Source organism: Chenopodium album, chromosome 9 (genome assembly GCF_948465745.1).
Source record: "Chenopodium album chromosome 9, dcCheAlbu1.1, whole genome shotgun sequence".
In the NCBI taxonomy this organism is placed as follows: domain Eukaryota; kingdom Viridiplantae; phylum Streptophyta; class Magnoliopsida; order Caryophyllales; family Amaranthaceae; genus Chenopodium; species Chenopodium album.
In genome coordinates this window covers 11,264,133-11,286,056 of record NC_137842.1, presented here as the reverse complement: position 1 = coordinate 11,286,056, position 21,924 = coordinate 11,264,133, and positions in this window count along the sequence as shown.

The following is a 21,924-nucleotide window of genomic DNA, read 5'->3' as shown; positions in this document are numbered from 1 at the left end:
TATATGTTTCATAATCATATTATTTTTATTTCTTCAAATTTTTATGTTCATAATTAAATGCATTATATTCATAAGATTATTTTATATGTTCATATATAATTTCAAATATTCATAATGTAAATATGTGTTGTTCATGAAATATTAAGTAAATCTGTTTATGCATATGTTGTCTTTCTTAAATGTTTATGTTCATATTTTTTTTTCTTTTTTTTTTTACGTATATGTTCACCTTTTAAATGCTTATATTCACTTTAAGAAAACCAATGTTTACGTTCATATTTTGAAATGTTATGTTTACTTTCTGAAATGCATAAGTTCATATGTTTTATGCCTATCTTCACTTTCTGAAAAGCTAATGTTCACATTTAAGGAAACCTATGCATATGTTTATATTTTGCATGATTATGTTCATTGATAAAAAAAATGTAGAAAATCAGATAAAATTCAATTTATTAGAATTAAGAAAATCATATACTACCTCCGTTAACATTTAGTTGCAACTTTGGAATATTTTATGTCTCTCAAATAATACCCCAAAGTTGCAACTAAGTGCTAACGAAGGTAGTATAACCTAATCAATCGAAGTTAATCACAATGTCACCACATAAGAAATTGAAAATCACACATTTTTATGCCTATGTTCACTTTCTGAAAAGTTAATGTTCATATTTTTATGCTTATGTTCACTTTTCTGAAAAGCTAGTGTTCATATTGTGCTGTTGTTACACCTATTTCTAGGTGCATGAGTGTGAACCTAAGAATATGCGCAAATCTTTCAGGGGCCAAACCCCATTGAGCCCTAACAAAGGTTCGCCTCTGTTTACAGTCAAATCAATCTATACTAATATATTAAAACGAAGGGAAAAAAGGGGTTGGGATTCGAACCCTTGACCTTTGTCCTAAAAAGCTACACTTTCACCGGTAGGACGCGCGTAGTATAGGTTAAATATGAAGGAATTATGTCTTCGATAAGTGCAATTACTAGATATATCAAGGATCATTATTATGGACATAATAAGTTCATTCTTTTGGGTCGTCATTGTCTGTTACTAGATATGACAAATGATATTTGGGCTAGTGAAATAGTGCAAAGTCCAATAGAATGGATCCTATGTGGTCACACAACAAGGGTATTGAGTTAAACAAGTTAGAGACCCATTACTGGAACTTATTATGACATACCATGAATGGTGTTGGGCTAGAGTAGTGAGATTAGAGTTAGGAATTTGGGCTCTACTGATGTGTCTAATTTATATAGTGTTTTATCCCCATCCCTTGGTCATAATTAGTAGTGTTTTTGGGTCTTTAGAGCCATTTTTATTACTATTTGGTGTTTTCTAGTGTTTTTGTAGTTTTGTTTGAGTTTTATAGGAAATTGCACATTTGGAGCGTTTTCCGGGTTTTTCATGGAGCAACTACGAACATTAAGAGGACATGACCATCTTTGAAGCCCAGGACCGGTTAGAGCCGGTTATTAAGGGCTCGGTGTGTGATATCGGGGCATTTGGACCGAGTAATCAAGACCCGAAGAGGAAATCCGGATTGGGTCGAAGAATCAAGCCCAATCGAAGTCCAAGCCTCGAGGAAGAGACCGGGCCCGATCGGGCAAGCTTGTGCCCGATCAGGCGGGCGCGCAGAAGAGGGCATCAACAAAGGCGCGCCCGATCGAGTGAGCGTTAGCTCGATCGGGCGCGGCTGCCCATGAGAAATTTAAAGAAAAAGGCGGGCCCGATCGGGCGCGTGTTTTTGGAGGCACCTGATTGCCGAGATCTTAGTTTTCAATTAGGATTTGTTTTAAGGATGTTTAAGTACGATTTTTGTACGTAATTTTGATTTACCTTCTCTTTTAGATTTTCTCTCTCTACTTAGAATATTTTCTCTCTCTAAAACTCTCTCAACTATGTTCTTAATTTCATTCCTTAATTCAGATTACTTTTGGTAACAATTTCTTCTCTTTTAATTTTAGTTATTTTCTTTAATTCTTTCATCATGTTTTATTCTATTGCTTTGATTAATTTAGATTTAATTATGCGTGAGTAGTTTTATTTCTAGGGTTTATGTGAAGGAGTTGTGTCTTCGATAAGTGCAATTACTAGATATATCAAGGATCACTATTATGGAGATAATAAGTTCGTTCTCTTGGGGCGTCATCATCTGTTGCTAGACTATGAGAGATGATCTTTGGACTAATCAAATAGTCCAAAGCCCGCTAGAATGGATCCTATGAGGTCACACACAAGGGTATTGGGTTAAGCAAGTTAGAGGCCCATTAATGGGCCTCATGAGCAATTAACTAATCATGAAATGGATTGGGCTAGCATAGTTAGATTGGAATTAAGTTTTGGGCTTTTGACATGGGCTCTTATTTAGAGATGAGATCTATAAATAAGATCCATGCCTAGGGTTGCATGTAAGAAGCAGTCATAATTCACACACAGTGTATTTTGACATCAAGGCAACCAATCCCAAAGACCTTAATTCCTCTCTCTAACTCACGACTTTCTCTCTCCTCCCCTCGTCTGTACGGCCGGCCACCTTGGTGGCGCGTGTGGTGGTTCGTGGTGGTTCATGGTGGTTCGTTGCTCGTTCTTCTCCGTAGAAGGTCAATTGAAGGGTTCAATTGCAACTAACTAGCATTAGTGGAGGTCTTAATATGTGCCCGTGGACCAAGTAGAGGAATCACGCTTGAGGTTCTTTATCTCCCATTGTTCCTGCTCGATCGCACGTGGAATCACGCTTCAAAGGTACGATTATATGTTCTTTATGTGTTATGCATTAGATCTTGGGATTAGGTACTGTATGAATATGATTCATGTTTTTCCGCTGCGTAGTACCTATAATTCCCTACAGTGGTATCAGTTAGCCTGTTGCATTTACGCATATTGACTATAATTCTTTGATAGTTCACAATTTTAATTCAATTAAGAGGGAGATTAATTTAATTATGGTTCAATTATTATTTTAATGTGATTAAACTTTTAGAATCGATTAAATGTGATTTAATTATGCTCAAATAGCCATGAAGATGACCGGTTTTAGCCCTAATATGTTCAAAAATTTCGAACCCCCTAACCCTAAATTTCGAATTTTTCGAAAATCCTAGCCCTAAAATATGATTTTTGTGCTTGATTTTGATTTAATTCGGTTTACTTTATGATTCATAATTTTAATCGGATTGATTTATGCATAAAAATGTTTTATGTATGATGATCAATTTAATTTTAAAAGTTAGAATTAAATTGGGATTAAATTCATGAAGAACCCTAATTTTGAAATTGAATATGATTTAATTTTAAAATTAGATGGACCACATTAATTTTAATTTTAATAAAAATGTTTTATTTTAAATTAAATCACCAAAAAATAATTAAAGGGGGATTGAGGTGCGGCAGCCGCGGCTGGGTGGCGCAGCCACGGTGACTGCCGCACCGGTGGTGGTCCAGGAGGGAGGGTGGGCTGGGCTCGGGTCGGTCAAGGGGCAGCGTAGCAGTGCATCACCCCGTTGTGTGTGCTGCTGCTGCTGTCCTTGCGTCGCTGCAGGGGCAGCGTACACCGCAAGGTGTACGACCACGGTGGCTGACGCGGCTTTTAAAAAAAAAAACTGTTTTGAAAAATTATTTCAAGATAATTATGAACTATTTTGGGATAAAATCAGTTTTATTTTGGATAAGATAAAATATTTTGAAAATATGATCTTTTAATTTTAAAAGATAAAATTGGTTTTATTTGGAAAAAATATTTTATTTTAGGACAAAGTCAAATCTTTCAAAAGTTGGTATATTTAATATTATCCATATTTAAAGTTGTTAAATTGGTAATTATCCATAATTAAAGTGGTTAATTTTGGATAAGATTTGTTAGGATATTCTGAGCATATTCCAAAAGGATAATAATTGATTTAAATAATGTGATTATCCCATAATTAATTTTGGATAATAATTGATTTAAAATTTTGTGATTGGCTAGTAATTAGGATAGAATTTCCTAACTTTGTTAGGATAATCTTTGAGGATAAATATGATTTATCTTTTAAGATTAAAATAAGATTTGATTCTTTCTCATGAATAATATATGATATTATCTAATTACATTAATTAAAAATATGAGATATTTTGGTGCCATGTTTCCTTAATTGTGAACATTCGATGTTGTAGTTTAGGAAAGCATGATGAGTGATTTATTATGTGGCAATTTTATGATATATGATGTTATTTATTGCTATATAATGACTAGTATGGCCCAGTAGATTACTAAATACGATCTGCACATCGTGATGTATTTTTGTAATCTTATTACGGTCTACGTACCGATAAAGTATTTTTGTAATTTTATTTCATTTTATTTAAGTAGTAGATAGAATAGAGTAAAATTACAGGTTGCAGTTAATCCAAGAAGCCCATGAAGTGAAGGCCCAAAGGAGCAAGGTGGATGAGATCCATGAAGGTTCAACTGGGAGTTTTTTGCTTTATTAGTTTCTTAGGATTAGGGGCCATGCTATGCCTTGTTTATGCATTCAGTTTATTATGCATGTTAGATTTTATTGATGTTTTGTGATGATGCGCTAGAGTTTACTATTTAATCACAACATAATAAATCTAGGTCCTAGTAATATTGAGGTTGCTTTTCCAATTAAAAACCCGATGAAACCTTCGATATTTATGATAGGTCATGCCTCAGCTGGGTGTCATATTATATCTTAGGGGAGTGGGGGTAAATTACGTTCTACAATTTTAATTGGTTATACTCAACAAGGTTACCTAAAGAGTTTAGAACCTTGAAGCTAAGGGTAATAATTAAACATGTGATGGTTAATTATTCAACCAAGAGTTACAAAGAGTTGTAATCAGTAAAGAGTTTACTCACCTTGAAAATGCAATACTTGATGGTAGGGCCTCAGTCCGGTCAATTATTGCACAAATAAAAGATCTTGGAATCATTTTATTCAATAGGGATCAATTAAAATTGAATAAATGCTTTAAAGTTGCCAATTTAATTCGCTTATGGCACTTTAAATTTTATTAAACATAATTGAATTTTGCGTTTACTTACAAGTAACATGTCGTTCTAATTTTATTATTATATATAATCTCCTCGATTGAAAATAAAGTTGAGAAACGTTCTCAAAAGGTTAAAAGATAATCCATAAACCTATATTCCAATTTTGCTAAGATGGTTCTAAAAGGCAAGTTTTAGAAATCCATGTCACATGTCTAAGGTTGGTTTTATTCAAAATGTTTGAGTAAAATGTCAACACATCTTCATTTTGAAAATGTTTCAAGGGATATAATGAGATGGGAGGTACAAACCCTCTAAAAGACAAGTATAAAAGTCCAATAACATCTCTTATCTTCAATATGATTGAATATAAGAAAGTGATTGGAAATCTCTATGATCAAAAGTTGATCAAATGACGCTATTCTTCATCCACTTTATAGAAGAGTTAAATAGTTGATTAAACTCTATTATAAATAATGATTGAATAGACTTAGCAAAATCATGAAAAGTGCTTAAAGTAGTTAAGCAAAACATCATTTTGAACCTAAGAGAAGTGTTCTAAGTGGGTCAAATGAGAAAGGTTTAGGAATATATGAGGATTGCATTAAGAAGTTATAGGCCAAGAAATGCAAACAAGTTGCTACTTCTCAAACCTAGAACTACTTACATGCTAAAAGTTGTTATGAATAACAAATGTTTCAAATTAAATGGACCAATTCCAATTGATTAGAAACTACCTCATATAGTTGGAAGGTAAAAGAATGGAAATGTTCCAATTTAAGAAGTATATTATAGAAATTGATTTAGCACATTGATACTTCTTGAACATATGATGTCTTGTTTAGTTCTCTCATTGAGAATGAGGTTGAACTAAATGAAGAAGTATGGCTAAAGGAGAAATAAATCTACAAGTTTAGAAGCAAATGTTGCTACTTCACAAGTAGAGTCTACGAGTCTGGAAGCAAAAGTTGCAACTTTACAAGTAGAGCCTATATTTCACCTTACCTTGTTATTGGCTAGCATTAAATAAATGTTAATTATTCACTCTTGCCATTATAAAAACACCATTCAATGTTAGTAATGACTAAGCATCGAAGATTCAAAAACGTGGAATAAATGTTATTCTATGCTTCATTGAGTCCTAATGTGTTTTGAGATTGCTAAATAGGTTCAAAGTTATATATGATAGAAATAATTAAACAATTTCTATATATATAAATTGTCTCTAAAATGTCAATTAATTCGAATGAAAAATGAACATTGCATGCGAAAGATCCAAAGGGATGGACTTTCAATATCATTGGATTATGAATCCATTGATATATGTAAATATCATTCTAATTTGAAAGTATTGACAAAGTCACCATTTAGAGAAATGATGATGAGAACTCAAGGTCGAATACATGTAAGAAAACCAAAGGTTCAAAGGCTAGAGACGGACAATGAAACTTCATTTGTGATATGATCACATGTGCTTAGTTGAAGCATAAGAGTGAAAATTTTGAAAATGTTCAAAAGGTTCAATATGGAGTTCAGTATCAACTTGATAAGATAAATGTTTACAGTACAATATGATTGTAATTGTGAAAATTTAAGTCAAGACATGTACTTGGAAACACATTCAAAATATTGCGATATGATCGTAATAATGAAAATTTAAGCCAAGACCTTGATGAACATCCAAGAGTTGTGAAATCGTTTTACGACAAACTCCGAAAGAAAACCTTGTGAAGTGTTTATGAAGGGAGCTATCAATCTATATAAGATATATTTTGATAATGGATAAAATTACCTATCTTCCAACCATTAAGCAGGGGATATACTTTTAAGATAAGCTACAAAACTAAACAAACCTACATAGGTCAAATCAAAATGTAGCAAAGGCTTCATATGTGATATGGATAAGAAAAGTTCTTATTAAGTCTTTCTACAAAGCAAGGAATAAAAGTTGTATTAAATTGTTTAATGCACGACCAATTCCTATACAGAGCACAGGGTACTACTACACAAATCATACATAGCACAAAATGTTTGTTGCTCAAGTAGGTGCCCTTATGGAAATTGTTCCAAAAGGTCAAGTGGGAGTAGTGTAAATCTTGACAGAGTTCGAGAAAAGCAACAAACAAGTGGTTCAAACCATGGTTGGTTCACCTTATGCTAAAAAGTGCCTCCTCAAAAAGGCAAGTGGGAGTATAAGAATCTTGAAAAGTTCGAGAGCCCTCGAAAGAGTTCAAGAAAAATGATTTGAAAATCTTGAAGAAATCTTGAAGGATGAGCATGATTCACCTCATGTTACAAGTGACAACGCATGGTCTCATTAAGTGTAATGGGTATAATAACCATGTGTCGAAGGTAGTACATTCCAAGTGCACATCCTCAATTGTCGTTTCTCATTGAAACTAAACAAAGTTGTTGTATAAGTTTCAATTGTTGCATAAAAACCCACAATGATGACTAGCATATGTAAAACTTAGCCAAAGAAATATGATTTCATATTGAATAAGAGTTCTAAAATATTTATTTTGGAACATGATGATTATGCAAGTAACAAAGATGATTTGACAAGTTATAACTCCAAGTGGTTTAAAAAAAAAACAGGAAATCTGAAATAGATTCTAAGTCTGTAAGCAAGTGTATGACACTTGAATAATTTGCCTAATTGGGTGAGACCCATTATAAGCAAAACAGACAAGAAATAAAAATGTTTTCTAACTAAAGCAAAGACTTGCTAAAGGATTCAACAAATTCATAGTATAACTATGATTATGATGAAACCTTTACATTAGTCACGTTGCAAAGATCTATTAAAGATATTTTAGTGATTTCTACCTTATAAGATTTGGTAGATGGATTTCAAAAACGCCTTCTTGAAATTGTTCATGAAATAAGATTTGTATATGATACAATCAAAAGTTTGAAAATCCAATAATCCTAAAGATGCATAAAAGATCCTTTAATGGATTGAAGTTAGCATCATGGAGTTGATTAATGTTCTTAATTTTTGAGTTAATCAAATCGTTTAATGTTCTCGTAAAATGAAGAAAAGGTCTTGTGTGTACAAGATGTTTAGTGGGAGCCATGAAGTCTTCTTGGTCTTGTATAAAGATAAATTATTCATTGCTTGAAGGGTCAAGTAATGGCTGATGCATTTTGTATGAAAAACCTTGAAGAGAATGATGAGTACATTTGGGATTCAAGATCTATAGTGATAGGTCTCGAAGGATGTTTGAGTTTGGTTAAGAAGCTTATATTAATAAGATTCTTATAAGGTTCAAAATTATATTGAAAGGAGTTTCAATCCCATGTAACATGACACGTTGCTTAATGATTCAATGCTTTGAGAAAGGTTGATGAAATTAAGGTTTTGAGTGATGATCCTCATGCAATATGCAAAGGATGCATCATGCATGTCATGGACTATACTCGTCTATTTGATCACGTGTTTTAAGAACAAGTGATGATAGATTTCAGTCGAAATCCAATGTAACGTTGGAATACAAATTAGAAATTTCTAAGTTCCTTGTGAAAGGACGAAGGAAAATTCTTAGTGTATGGAGATGAAAATGATTATAAGATTTAGAAATTGCAAAATTCATGTTTATGAGAATGTCTCATGAACTCTACTTACTAAACCCCTTCCATTTCCAAAGCATAAGAAACATGCTAATGAAATTGGATTGAGGCAAATGATGTAATTAGAAGTTGTATTTGTTTTTGGAGAAAAACAAGTTACATATGTAATACATTCATTTGCAGAATTATGTTTATCAATTGAAACAAAGTTTCAATCTTATTTAATCGTGGTTTCAAGATTAAATAAAATTTCCAAAATAATTATGAATTGATGGGCTCATAAGGTTGATGACTTGGTGAATGAAACCCCACAGGTGAACTAAATTCATATATTATTTAAGTTCCTAGTTCGGAATCATTAAACTGGACATAAATGATTTCAATTCATGGACTAGCATGTAAAATTGATTGGATAGCGCAGTTTCATGGGCTATAGGAGCGTAGTGAAGCTCGGTCAATCACATGGATATGCATGAATGATGTATGATCGAACTATAGACCTACTTTGAAGTTCAAGTATAGAGCTTCCGGATATATTAGTGGATTCCTTTGACATGAGTGGAACATTGATTTCATTCAATGGATGTTATGGCTGTGGTACACTCAAACGTCTGCCCCGTAACTGGAGATTATAAAGGGTGTTTTCCGGTTACTTCAGAAGTTGAGTGGGAGCTTTGGTTGCCACAAGATTGGATAGAGTCTACCTATTTAATTAGGAATGTGTCTTGCCCCCTTGAAGAGGGAGAATTCAGAAAATGCATAGTCGTGCACAAATGGATTACATAGTAACCATTTGTTTTGTAATTCTCACTCAGTTTTCAAGAAAAGATTTGTAGACTAATATGATCACGATATGAGATGCAATCATATTATCAAATCGACATACATTGACTTAAGAAATTTGAATATTGCGCACTTGTCTCAGACAAGTGGGAGATTGAAGGAGTTGTGTCTTCGATAAGTGCAATTACTAGATATATCAAGGATCACTATTATGGAGATAATAAGTTCGTTTTCTTGAGGCATCATCATCTGTTGCTAGATTATGAGAGATGATCTTTGGATTAGTCAAATAGTCCAAAGCCCGCTAGAATGGATCCTATGAGGTCACACACAAGGGTATTGGGTTAAGCAAGTTAGAGGCCCATTAATAGGCCTCATGAGCAATTAACTAATCATGAAATGGATTGGGCTAGCATAGTTAGATTGGAATTAAGTTTTGGGCTTTTGACATGGGCTCTTATTTAGAGATGAGATCTATAAATAAGATCCATGCCTAGGGTTGCATGTAAGAAGCAGTCATAATTCACACACAGTGTATTTTGACATCAAGGCAACCAATCCCAAAGACCTTAATTCCTCTCTCTAACTCACGGCTTTCTCTCTCCTCCCCTCGTCTGTACGGCCAGCCACCTTGGTGGCGCGTGTGGTGGTTCGTGGTGGTTCATGGTGGTTCGTTGCTCGTTCTTCTCCGTAGAAGGTCAATTGAAGGGTTCAATTGCAACTAACTAGCATTAGTGGAGGTCTTAATCTGTGCCCGTGGACCAAGTAGAGGAATCACGCTTGAGGTTCTTTATCTCCCATTGTTCCTGCTCGATCGCACGTGGAATCACGCTTCAAAGGTACGATTATATGTTCTTTATGTGTTATGCATTAGATCTTGGGATTAGGTACTGTATGAATATGATTCATGTTTTTCCGCTGCGTAGTACCTATAATTCCCTACATTATGGGGATCTAATAAATAATATGAAGAGGTAATTTGTGATTGTTGATTATCAATGCATAATTATTTTCCTATTGATTGTTTTAATGCTATACAATTAGGTTTGGCCAGATTTAATTGTATGAGTTTAGCAATATTGATTCGAGATTCGAGAGATGAGAATTGATGTTTAGGCTTAGTTTCAATAGGCGGACTAATTTATAAATGGTTAAGTCGAGATTTGAGAGATGAGATTTAATACCGGTAAATTAACTCCGTGGTTGTAATACGTAGCGAAAGCCCTTTATAATCTAATTAATTGATGCATTGATGATTGCTTATTATGATTTACCCTGGAATATTGTTTATTGGTGAACCTATGCCCTAGGTCTTTCTTTCATTAATTTACTTCTTATTTTATTTCCTTCCTACTCATACCTTTAATAGTTTAATTACCCTTTTTATAATAATTTGGTTACTTGATAATTTAGATTGCTTTTAATTAATTAGGAATAAATTGACTTGTTTCCCTGTGTTTCGACTCTTCTTCCCTATCTACATAGTTAGTGGATTTAGGTTTTATTTTTTATTAGGTGAATACGACTTGATCCTATCATCTACATGGACTCTTATTTTCTAGATATGATCTGTAAATAAAGTCTATGACTAAGGTTGAATTAAGTCACAATTTACAAGTCAGTAAATTGGGAAACAAGCAACCAATTCCCAAAACCCGAAGCTCTCTCTTTCCTCTCTCACTCACGGCCCTCCTTTCTATCTCACCCCTCCGTACGACCGGCCACCCAAAGGTGGTGTGTGGTGTTCTTGGTGGTGGTTCTTGGTTGGTTCGTTTCTCTCCTCTCCATAGAAGGTTGGTTGAAGCGTTCAATCACGACTAACTAGCATCAATGGAGGTTTAATCTGTACCCGTGGACCAAGTAGAGGAATCACGCTTGAGATTCTTTATATCTCATTGTTCTTGCTCGATCGCACGTGGAATCATGCTTCAAAGGTACAATTATATGTTTTTTTATGTGTTATGCATTGATCTTGGTGTTTTGATGATTATAAAAATGATTCATGCAATTTTGCTTATAGTATCTAAAGTCCAACAAAATATTTGCAACATTTAATATTTAACCCAATTTTTATTTTCTTATAAAAAAACCTATTCGTTTTTTTAGGGAACCCATACTGGAACTGCCACTGTACGTCTGTACCTGCCAGAGTGGGGATGAATTTTGGACCTGCCACAAAGATGGAGTTGGGGATGGGGATGGAGATGAAAATGTTAGGTGGGGATGGGGATGAAAAGACCAATATCCGCCTTGCATCATCGACATCCCTATATCACAAGATCTAATTAAAACATCAATGTGGTGCAACTTGGACTACACACTAGTTTAGAATCTTTAGATTAGTGAAGATGAAGTTTTCTTCACTAAAAGAAAAGGTATGTGATAGGCTAAAGTCGTATTACCTAATCAAAAGAAATTCCTAAATCCTCTAACTAATGCAGATAGGGAAGTAGGGTCGAATCCACAGGGAAATAGGTCTTTCTATTCCTAATTAATTAAAGCAATCTAAATTATTAAGTAACAAATTAATAATATGAAAGGGAAAATAAACTACTAAGATTAACGGTAGAGAAAATCAAGGAATAAAGGCCTAGGGCATAGGTTCACCAATAAATAATATTCCAGGGTAAAACATAACAATCAATAATTAACATCGCACAATTAACATGATTAACAGGCTCTCGCAATTTATTAATCAACATAGATCTAATAGGCTCTCACAATTTACTAGTTCTAAGTTTCTATTAATAATAGCCTTTAATATCAAATTAACATCTACTCAATTCATCAATTCAATATTGCTATACTTTTACAAGCAAATCACATCTGCTCGATTCATAATCTGGTTGTAAAGCGTTAAAACAATTCAATAAGAAATTATCATGCAACATCAATAATCAACAATAACAAATTACCCCTTCATATTAGTTATGGATGTCCATAAACCCTAGAAAGAAAACTACTCAGACATAATTAAAACTAAACTAATCAAAGCAATTAAACAAGACATGATGAAAGAAATAAAGTAAATAGGTGAGATTAAAGTAGAAGAAATCGTTACCAAAGTAATCAGAATTAAGGAGTTGAATTAAGAACAAAGCAGAGAACAAAGTTATATAGAGAGAAAATAATCTAAGACTAAGTAGAGAGAGAAAGTCTAAGATAAGAAGTTCTAAACCATAAACATTAAATCGTATTTATACAAAAATAATTACTCCTAATTAAAACTAAGATAAATCACCGAAATCAGCTCCTAAAAGCCTCGCGCCCGATCGGGCGAAGGGCCGCCCGATCGGGCCCGCCTTTTTTCCAATATGGGCATCTCTCGCGCCTGGCCGGGTGCGAACTCGGGCGCTGACTCTTTTTCTTCATTAACCCCGCCCAGTCGGGCGCGCCTCCGTGCAGGAGCTTACTAGGTCGGGCCCGGACACTTGGGCAAGTTTGGACTTCGATTGGGCTCTGTTTCTTCGGCCCAATTCGGATTTCCTCTTCGGGTCTTGAGTATTCGGTCCAAATGCCTCGAAATCTCAAATGCTGAGCCCTTAATCACCGGTTCGATGGCTCGAACCGGCCCTGGGCTATGAAAACTGGTCATACTCCTCCAATGCTTGTAGTCACTTCATAATATCCCGGGAAAATGCTCCAAAAGTGCAAATCCCTACAAAAGTCAACCAAAACTACGAAAACACTAGAAAACACCAATTAGTAATAAAATTGGCTCTAAAGAGCCAAAAACACTACCAATTATGACCAAGGGACATGGGTAAAACACTATATAAAATGGACATATCAGTATGCAAAATTTCGGCTTGGCAATGCAATAGTTTGCACGCGGTTGTTAAACGATGAACTGCGAATGGCAAAAAATGAGAGTTACCATTACCTTAATAGATTTTTTTAGGCGAAGATAATGTAGAAAGAATCTTTCTTCGCAAGGGTTTTGGAGGGAAAAAAATGATAGTTGGTTGCCTGACCTTGGGAGAGCGGCTACATGATGATGCATGGTTTAAAGAAAAAAGGAAAAAAGATTTATAATTGGCATTATATTCCTTGGTAGACAAACTAAATGGTGCCGAAAATTAAATTTGGTTTGGCATCTCTTTAATTTGTAAATATATTACATGCCGTAATACAATGAATTGTGTTTCTCTAAAATGGTAAGGTACTAAGGTTGACAAACACTTGGTACATAAACTACATGTGGTGCTGATAGGTTAGTTTTCTTGCTTTCTAGGTTAGTTTTATTGCTTTCTTATATATGAAAAATACAAAAAAAATTGAAAAATAAAAAAATCCAAAAATACGTTCCAATGAATTATAAATTATGCTTCCCTGTGCCCCTTACTTGAGAAAATTGTTTTGATTCTTGGTATTTGATGATAAGCATTGTGGATTAGTTGATCATGATTTGATGTTTGATTGCCTTGAAACCTTAACTTGCGTCAATTTTGTCCAACTACTTGTGAATATAGTGCTTGACTAGTTGATTTGGTAAGGAATGTGTGATAGTTCCATAGTTCCTGGTATGTCAATGAATTTGAGTATTGATTTGCAACTATAAGTAATGTTTATATGATTCATTATTATGCACATTGAGAAGGACAAAGACATTTGTTCTTTTAGGTAGCCTCCAGATATTGTAGATACATTTGTTCCCTTCTTGCTGCCCATGTTGTTGCCTTGACTTTTTGTTGTTTATTAGCCGCATTACAAGCCTATTTTGCCTCATTGGTTACTAGTCCCAAGCTTGGCTTGGGGGAGCTATTAGTGAGTGAGGTGAGGGAGCTTGTAGTGTGCTTATTATTTGCACAACTTGGGTGGGCTTTTGAGAAGTTGTTTTGTTGTTATTCATGTTTATTTTTGATGAGTTTGAGAGTTATATTTTCTTGAAAAAATAAAGCATGATATTATGAAAAAAAAGAGAAGTTCAAAGAAAAAAGATATGAAAAAAATAAGTGAACTTCGAAAAAAAAATGTTCAAATGTTCCAATTGGAGGTTGATCAAAAGAAAAATAATTTTGAGCCTCAATGAAAAAAATTCAAGTTTGGAAAATAAAGTTTGTTTATTCACTCTATTTCTTCATTATTATATTTTTATGAGTGAAATTGTAAGTGTTGGGATTGTTTATTATGATTGGAGTATATTTGGTTGATGTTAGAGTTGGTTATGTAGGAGATGTATGATCATTATTTATTTTGATCATGGGTTTTATTAGGATATGGCTCTTTTAAGCATAGCTTTTCTCTCACTTATTTCCAAATTTATCCTACCCTTTACCTTAGCCTTACATTACAAGCTTTAAAGACCTTCCGACCTTTGTGCATAGAATTGTATGAATGTGAAAGTTTTGTTTATCAATGCAAGTTATGATTTGGCATATTTCGAGTCGACTAGTAGGATTGAGCATTCATTGTTTTATACACACGAGAGTGTGAGTTGGGAGGGCATTGTTCACATAAAGGGGTTGGATGGAGAGCGATCGAGTACATCTTTTACTCGCCATAAAAATGAGAGTTGAGTGCGTGAGCACTAGTCTTGAATTCTATATGCTCTTGTGGTTTGCTCTATTTGACAATTGTTAGGGAAGAAAGGTAATTGGATGGACTTGATTGGTTGACTCTGTAGCATGTTTATTTGATTTACCATGAATCGTTTGTGCTTGATTTTTACTTTTTGGGGTGAAGCATATTTATTGATTCATTGATGAGATCTTTGCTTAGGGACAAGCAGCTGATTGTTTCGCTCCTCTATCTTCCAAAAGGAAAAAAGATTTCTGAGAGTTATTTCCTGGATCCGAAAGAGAGTACTTGGTTTCTTCCAATAACTAAAAAGTGTATCATGCCTGAATCTAACCGAGGTTCGCGGTGGTGGAGGAATTGGATCGGAAAAAAGAGGGATTCTAGTTGTAAGATATCTAATGAAAACGTCGCTGGAATTGAGATCTCATTGAAAGAGAAAGATATCAAATATCCGGAGTTTCCCTTTGTATATTACATGGATGATCCGATCCGCAAGGACCATGATTGGGAATTGTTTGATTGTCTTTCTCTTTTTTTTAGGAACGTATCGAGAGATAATTGGATTTGGCTAGACAATGTGTGGTTGGTAAATAAGGATCGGTTTTTTAGCAAGGTACGGAATGTATCGTCAAATACTCAATATGATTTCACAAGATCTAGTTTTGTTCAAGTAACGGATTCTAGCCAATTGAAAGAATCTTCTGATCAAACAGGGTAAAGTCGTATCCCCTAATCAAAAGTAAATACCTAAATCCTCTAACTAAAGTAGATAGGGAAGTAGGGTCGATCTCCACAGGGAAACAAGTCTTTTTACTCCTAATTAATTATTATAATCTAAATTATCTAAGTAACCAATATTTATGTTTGAGTATGAAACTAAACTACAAAGAAAAGGAATAGGGAGAAAACAATATATAAAAGGATCTAGGGCATAGGTTCACCAATAAATAATACTCCAGGGTAAAACATAGTAATCAATCATTGACATTGCAGAAATAACATGATTAACAGGCTCTCGCAATTTATTAATCAACATAGATCTAACAGGCTCTCGCAATTTACTAGATCTAAGTTCTTATTGAAATTAGCCTTTAATATCAAATTAACATCTGCTCGATTCATCAATTTAATATTGCTATACTTTTACAAGCCGCAATTGTAAAACATTAAAACAATTCAATAAGAAATTATCATGCAATACCAATAATCAATAATAGTCAATCATCAATGCATCAATTAACCAGATTGTAAAGGGCTTTTGCTACGTATTACAATCACATAATTAATCTACCGGTATTAAATCTCATCTCTTGAATCTCGACTTAACCATTTATAAATTAATCTGCCTAATGAAACTAGACCTAAACATTAATTCTCATCTCTCGAATCTTGAATCAATATTGTCAAACTCATGCATAAAAGATAGGCCTAATCTAGTCACAGAGCATTAAATCAATCAATAGGAAATTAATCTAGCATTGATAATTAACAACAACAAATTACCCCTTCATATTATTTATTAGATCCCCATAAACCCTAGAAATAAAACTACTCACACATATTAAAAACTAAACAAATCAAAGCAATAAAATAAGACATGATTAAAGGAATAGAATAAATAACTAAGATTAAGAGAAGAGGAATCGTTACCAAAATAAATCTGGAATTAAAAGTAGAATTAAGAGCAAAGGTTTAGAGAGAGAATTCTAAGAGAATTATTAAGAGAGTAAAGAAAAAGTAAAGAGGAGAAGAAGAAGAGATCCTAAAATCGTATTACGGAGGAGTATTTATACTCCGTACAAAAGTCCTAAACTAAAACAAATTAAAACGACATTAAGCGTCAACTAATAAAACACGCGCCCGATCGGGCGAGGCACCGCCCGATCGGGCGCGCCTTTTTGATCATAGTACCAATCTCGCGCCCGGCCGGGCGCTTCACTGGGCGCCAGACTAAGCTTCTTCCGCCCGGCCGGGCGCGCCTCCGGGCGCCAGCCTCTTTGGCCGGGCGGCTCATTTAGGCCACTATTTGGACTTCGATTGGGCTCCAATTCTTCGGGCCAATCTGGGTTTCCTATTTGGGTCTTGAATATTCGGTCCAAATGCCCCGGTATCACCTATACCGAGCCCTTAATCACCGGTTCGATGGCTCTAACCGGCCCTGGGCTATAAACTCTGGTCGTGCTTCTCCAATGTTTGTGATTGCTCCAAAATATCTCGGGAAAATACTCCAAAAGCATAAATCCCTGCAAAAGTCAACCAAATCTACGAAAACACTAGAAAACACCAATTAGTAATAAAAGTGGCTCTAAAGAGCCAAAAACACTACTAATTACGACCAAGGGACGGGGGTAAAATACTATATAAAATAGACACATCAAAGACATAAACGAAAGTTTGAATTTGATTTGAAGCTATGTCCGGTGAATAGATTAGCTTGAATTGTTTGGTGGTGACTGTTGGAAAAATACCTGTTGAAATCAAGAACAAAGACAAGAAATACCGATACAACTGATCAAGATCCGTCCTCCTTTGGTTGTGTTGTGGTTTGGAACCCACTGACTTAGAAGCGAACTACGCCTGGTACAAATATCCTAGTGATGCACGTCCCCCCCCCCCAAGTTTTACACAACGACCTCCGTACTCCGTGTACCTGAATTTGAATGTTGGAACTGCTCAAAAACTTTTCAGGTCTCAAAGGGTAGGCTTTTGTTTAGGTTTCTTATTTATGAATGAATAAAATCAAGAAGAAGACAATACTTATATTTATACGTGTCCCAAAATAGAAGACAAATAACACAAACATACCCAAAAAATAGGCAGGCCCGGTCGGGCAACTGGCCGCCCACTCGAGCGCAAGTGCAAGCCTCCCAGACTGAGCTGTCATGTCGATTAGGCCATGACCATGCGATCGGGCGATCTCAATTCATTAGCCAAGAAAACCCCGGCAAACAACCGGGCACCTACCGCCCTTTCGGGCTCATAAACTTGCAGTCCCGCCACCAGTTCAAGCGAACCACCGCTCTATTGGGCGCAAGAGCACTCCTAATTCCTGCAGTCAAATTCACCCGGTTGATCAGCAATGCTCACCCAGTCGGGCGCCATCATTCCTTGGAACATTTAATCATCCCGCTCGGGCACAGCTCGCCTGGCCTAGCACGATTGTGGATTGTAATGGTTGCAACTCATCTGATTGCATTACCAGTTCCAACATTGAGTACATCACAACCCACCCATTGATGAAGAAGAGAGAAAAAGAGGAAAGGAGATCAATATATTCATCATCATTTGATGGTGTCGACAACATGTTTTGGGGTGTAACTATGGAGATGATATGTGGGATAGCAGAAGCGTAAAAATTAGATCAAAAGCTTATGATACCATGATAGAGTTATGAAATAAAATGTTGGAAATCTCAAAGAGAATGTGAGAAAGCTTAGAAAGTATAAGCGAGAGCTCTATTATATTGATGTGATTCTATGACTACCATATAATACATGAGTTAGGAATAAAATACTACTAAATACATTTGAATAAATACATTAGCTAAGGTAGAGATATATTTGATTAGCAATCTAAAAAGTAAGTCAAAGAATTACAGAAACTATAAATGGTAAAAGTAACTAATAATGATAATCATCATTATCCTTTAGCCTAAACTTGTTAGCCAATTCTATTCATATTATTTTGTGATAAAAGTAGCCAAGACAGGTCTTGTAGGTTGGCAGTGGTACAATTCATTGAATATTATTATATTTGTATTGGGCACCAATGAATATTACTGTAGTATATTACTCTATAAGAGTGCATTGAGAACCAGAAGTTGGTGATTAATTTAATAATTTTTTATTACACTTTTTAATCTATTATTTTTTTGTAGAAATCTTCAAAATAAAATCTATAATTGAGTGGAAAAATTATTTGCGTAAAATGTTTTTTCATTAAAGTTAAATAGATCTTATACATAAATTTGTTGGCTTATCTAGCTGTTGCCTCGCTTATTAAAAGGCCAAGGAAGTACTATTTAAAATTTTGGTAACTTTGTGAAGCTCAATGGGTGGCTAAGATTGGACTCTTGAGGATTGAGGAACAACGAATTGAAATACCGCTCCAATTACTTCAATTTTTGGGTATGATTAGGGGCTTAGGGCGGCTAACTAGTTTCATTCCTAGTCATTTTCAAGGAGCTCTTTCGATTTTGACTTATGTCATAAACTTAGTTGTTGACAGTTAACATTGATGAGAAAAAAAAATGTCCAAGCAAATATTTAAGAGTTATAAAGGTCCGCACATTATTCATCATAGTTAAAAAAAGAGACATACATTATTTATAAGTAAACAATTTTTTTTAAAGACATAAATGACTACACACTATTTATAAGAGTTAGGATTACTTTACTAGTATAATATACTAATTAAGAATATAAATCCTCCATCATATTTAAAGAGTAAAATACTGGTAGTACTAGTAAAACTTGATCTAATAGAAAAGTTTACATCTCACAATTACGAGATTATGGGTTATATTCCTAGCATGGACGGAGATTGATGGGGATTATAAGCATAATGTTATTGTCATAGATTCATGATATGTATTGTGTAAATATATAATTGTATAGCTTTATTATCTTATGGTGCAAAATATATACTTGTCTATATGTATAGTTCTAAAATTTTATACTACTTAGATTTATCACTGCGAACAATTCAAACTTAATATTTTTCTTTTTGAAATATTAATTCACTAATAAAAAAAGTCATAAGACATCTACACATGAAATATAAATTTACGAAAGATATTAAAACAAATCAAACAAAAGTTTTCTTCATTGAAGCCACGATCATTCGTTTAATAGATCTTGCATTATAATACATCCTTCGAACACATCGTTGGAATATATAGCTTTTTCGAAAGGACGGTCTAACAATTCTTTGTAGCCCAAAGGATGAATTTCATCTAATGCAATTGAACATATTTGAAAACTTGACAACCTTAGTAATCCCGCATGATTCTTCGACAACGAATCATTAATTCATAAGGCAGAAGAAGATATATTTTTTGATAAACCCTAACCCACGATAATTCCCTATATAAGAACGAACAACTACACCAACGACCAACAACTTCACCATAGGGAGACTGGTACATCTAAATTACTCGTGAAGATTTATTGAAATTAACAATGAAAATTTTAAAGTAAAATAGTTTAATTTTCGACAAATTCAAACGCTGGAAACTTGATATTTTGTTCGGAATTCGTCATTAAGGTGTCATTTATAAAATAAAATTTAACTCAACGAATTTTTTGACAAATAAAAGGTACTAGTTTGCAAATTGACTTAAAAAAAGGTATTATATATATCCCCTCCGTACTTTATTGCTTGATCCACTTTCCTTTTGCGGTCGTATTTTATTAGTTACTCCATTTCATTTTTATAAATTTTAAGGAAAATGATAAACATAGTCCTTAGGGATATGCATAAGAGCATCTCCAATGGCAAGCTACAATGCTTTGTAGCTTGTTTTTCCACATTAATTTTTAAGTTACAACACTTTTTAGCAACAAAGTGTTCCAATGGTAAGCTACAACATTTTTTAGTTTGTAAAAAATAAATTTTACAAAATAAATAAGTAATTTTACACATGTTACAATATGAGTGGAGTTTATTTGTCTATTTTTCAATCAAGCATGTAGCTTGATTGAGCTACAATTGTTAGCATGTTGTTCAATTTTTTGTTCTCCAATGGTAAGCATGTAGGTAGGAATTTTATTAATATTGCAAGCAAGTCCTTGCAATTAAACCATTGGAGATGATCTAAGGAGCTAAAAAAGGAAATATTAAGGTTAAATTTACATTAATCACATCGATTTGCGCGTGATTTTGTCATGAATTCCCAAATTAATTCAATTTTAGAAGTATATTTAATGCTTATATATAGCCCTAAGGGCTATATATATCATTACCCAAATTTTAAATAATACTCCCTCAGTTTTTTTTTTTATAAGCTAGAGTTACTATTTTCGTTTGTTTTTTTTTATAAGCTAGAGTTCCATTTTTGGAAATCTCTTACAATTTAATAATATATCTTTAGCCACTAATGTCTCCACTCTTTCATACTATATCATTTCTCACTTCTCCAATGGTCCCTACTCCTTCTCATACCATTTTACTTTATAATAAAATCTAATATATATATATATAAAGGGGAGTTTTTCTCCGAGTTTTTAAAGAGCCACGTAGGATTTAATTTTCTTAGTGCGCCGTGCATGATTATAAATTTAAGTTGTAGCCAATCAAATAAGAGATTATTAATTTCTTTTACAATTAAATAATTCAAATGTCACGTAAGCAAAATTGACGAATAAGATTCTAAAGTTTATAATAATTAAATACAAAATATTATCTTTAGAGATTAGAAATTCTATCTAATATTTTAAAACTAATATAATAACAATTTAATCACATAAATATGAAAATATTTTTTTAAAAAATACTAACAAACCGTGCATCGCACGGGTTTCATCTAGTAATTTTATATACTCTACTAACATCTTATTTTATTATACCATCTAAAATTCGCGCAATTTCATCTCTAGCTATAAAAAAATGAGGGGAGTACTTCAAATTTTACTGTTTTCCTCCCCACTAGTGGTTTCCCATATCATATTTTAGTATTTATCATATCTTTTCTCCTCCCTATTTATACTTACTTTTTGCTTTTTTTTAGAATATGTAAATATACTAAAATAACAACGGCTGATATTATCACTTTTTAAATTGTACATATGTCAAGTTGTTGTTAAAATTTTTCCAGCCTAAATCAATTGCCGACATCATATTTTTATTTATTTATTTTTACCTTAAATTATTACAATATTTTTTTGAAGACAATTATTATTATTATTATTATTATTATTATTATTATTATTATTATTATTATTATTATTATTATTATTATGAATTTATAAGTGACTATCTGACTTCAAAATATACTCAGTAATACATAATTTGCTTAAGCTTTTACACTTCTTCAAAATTAATAAGATCTAAATA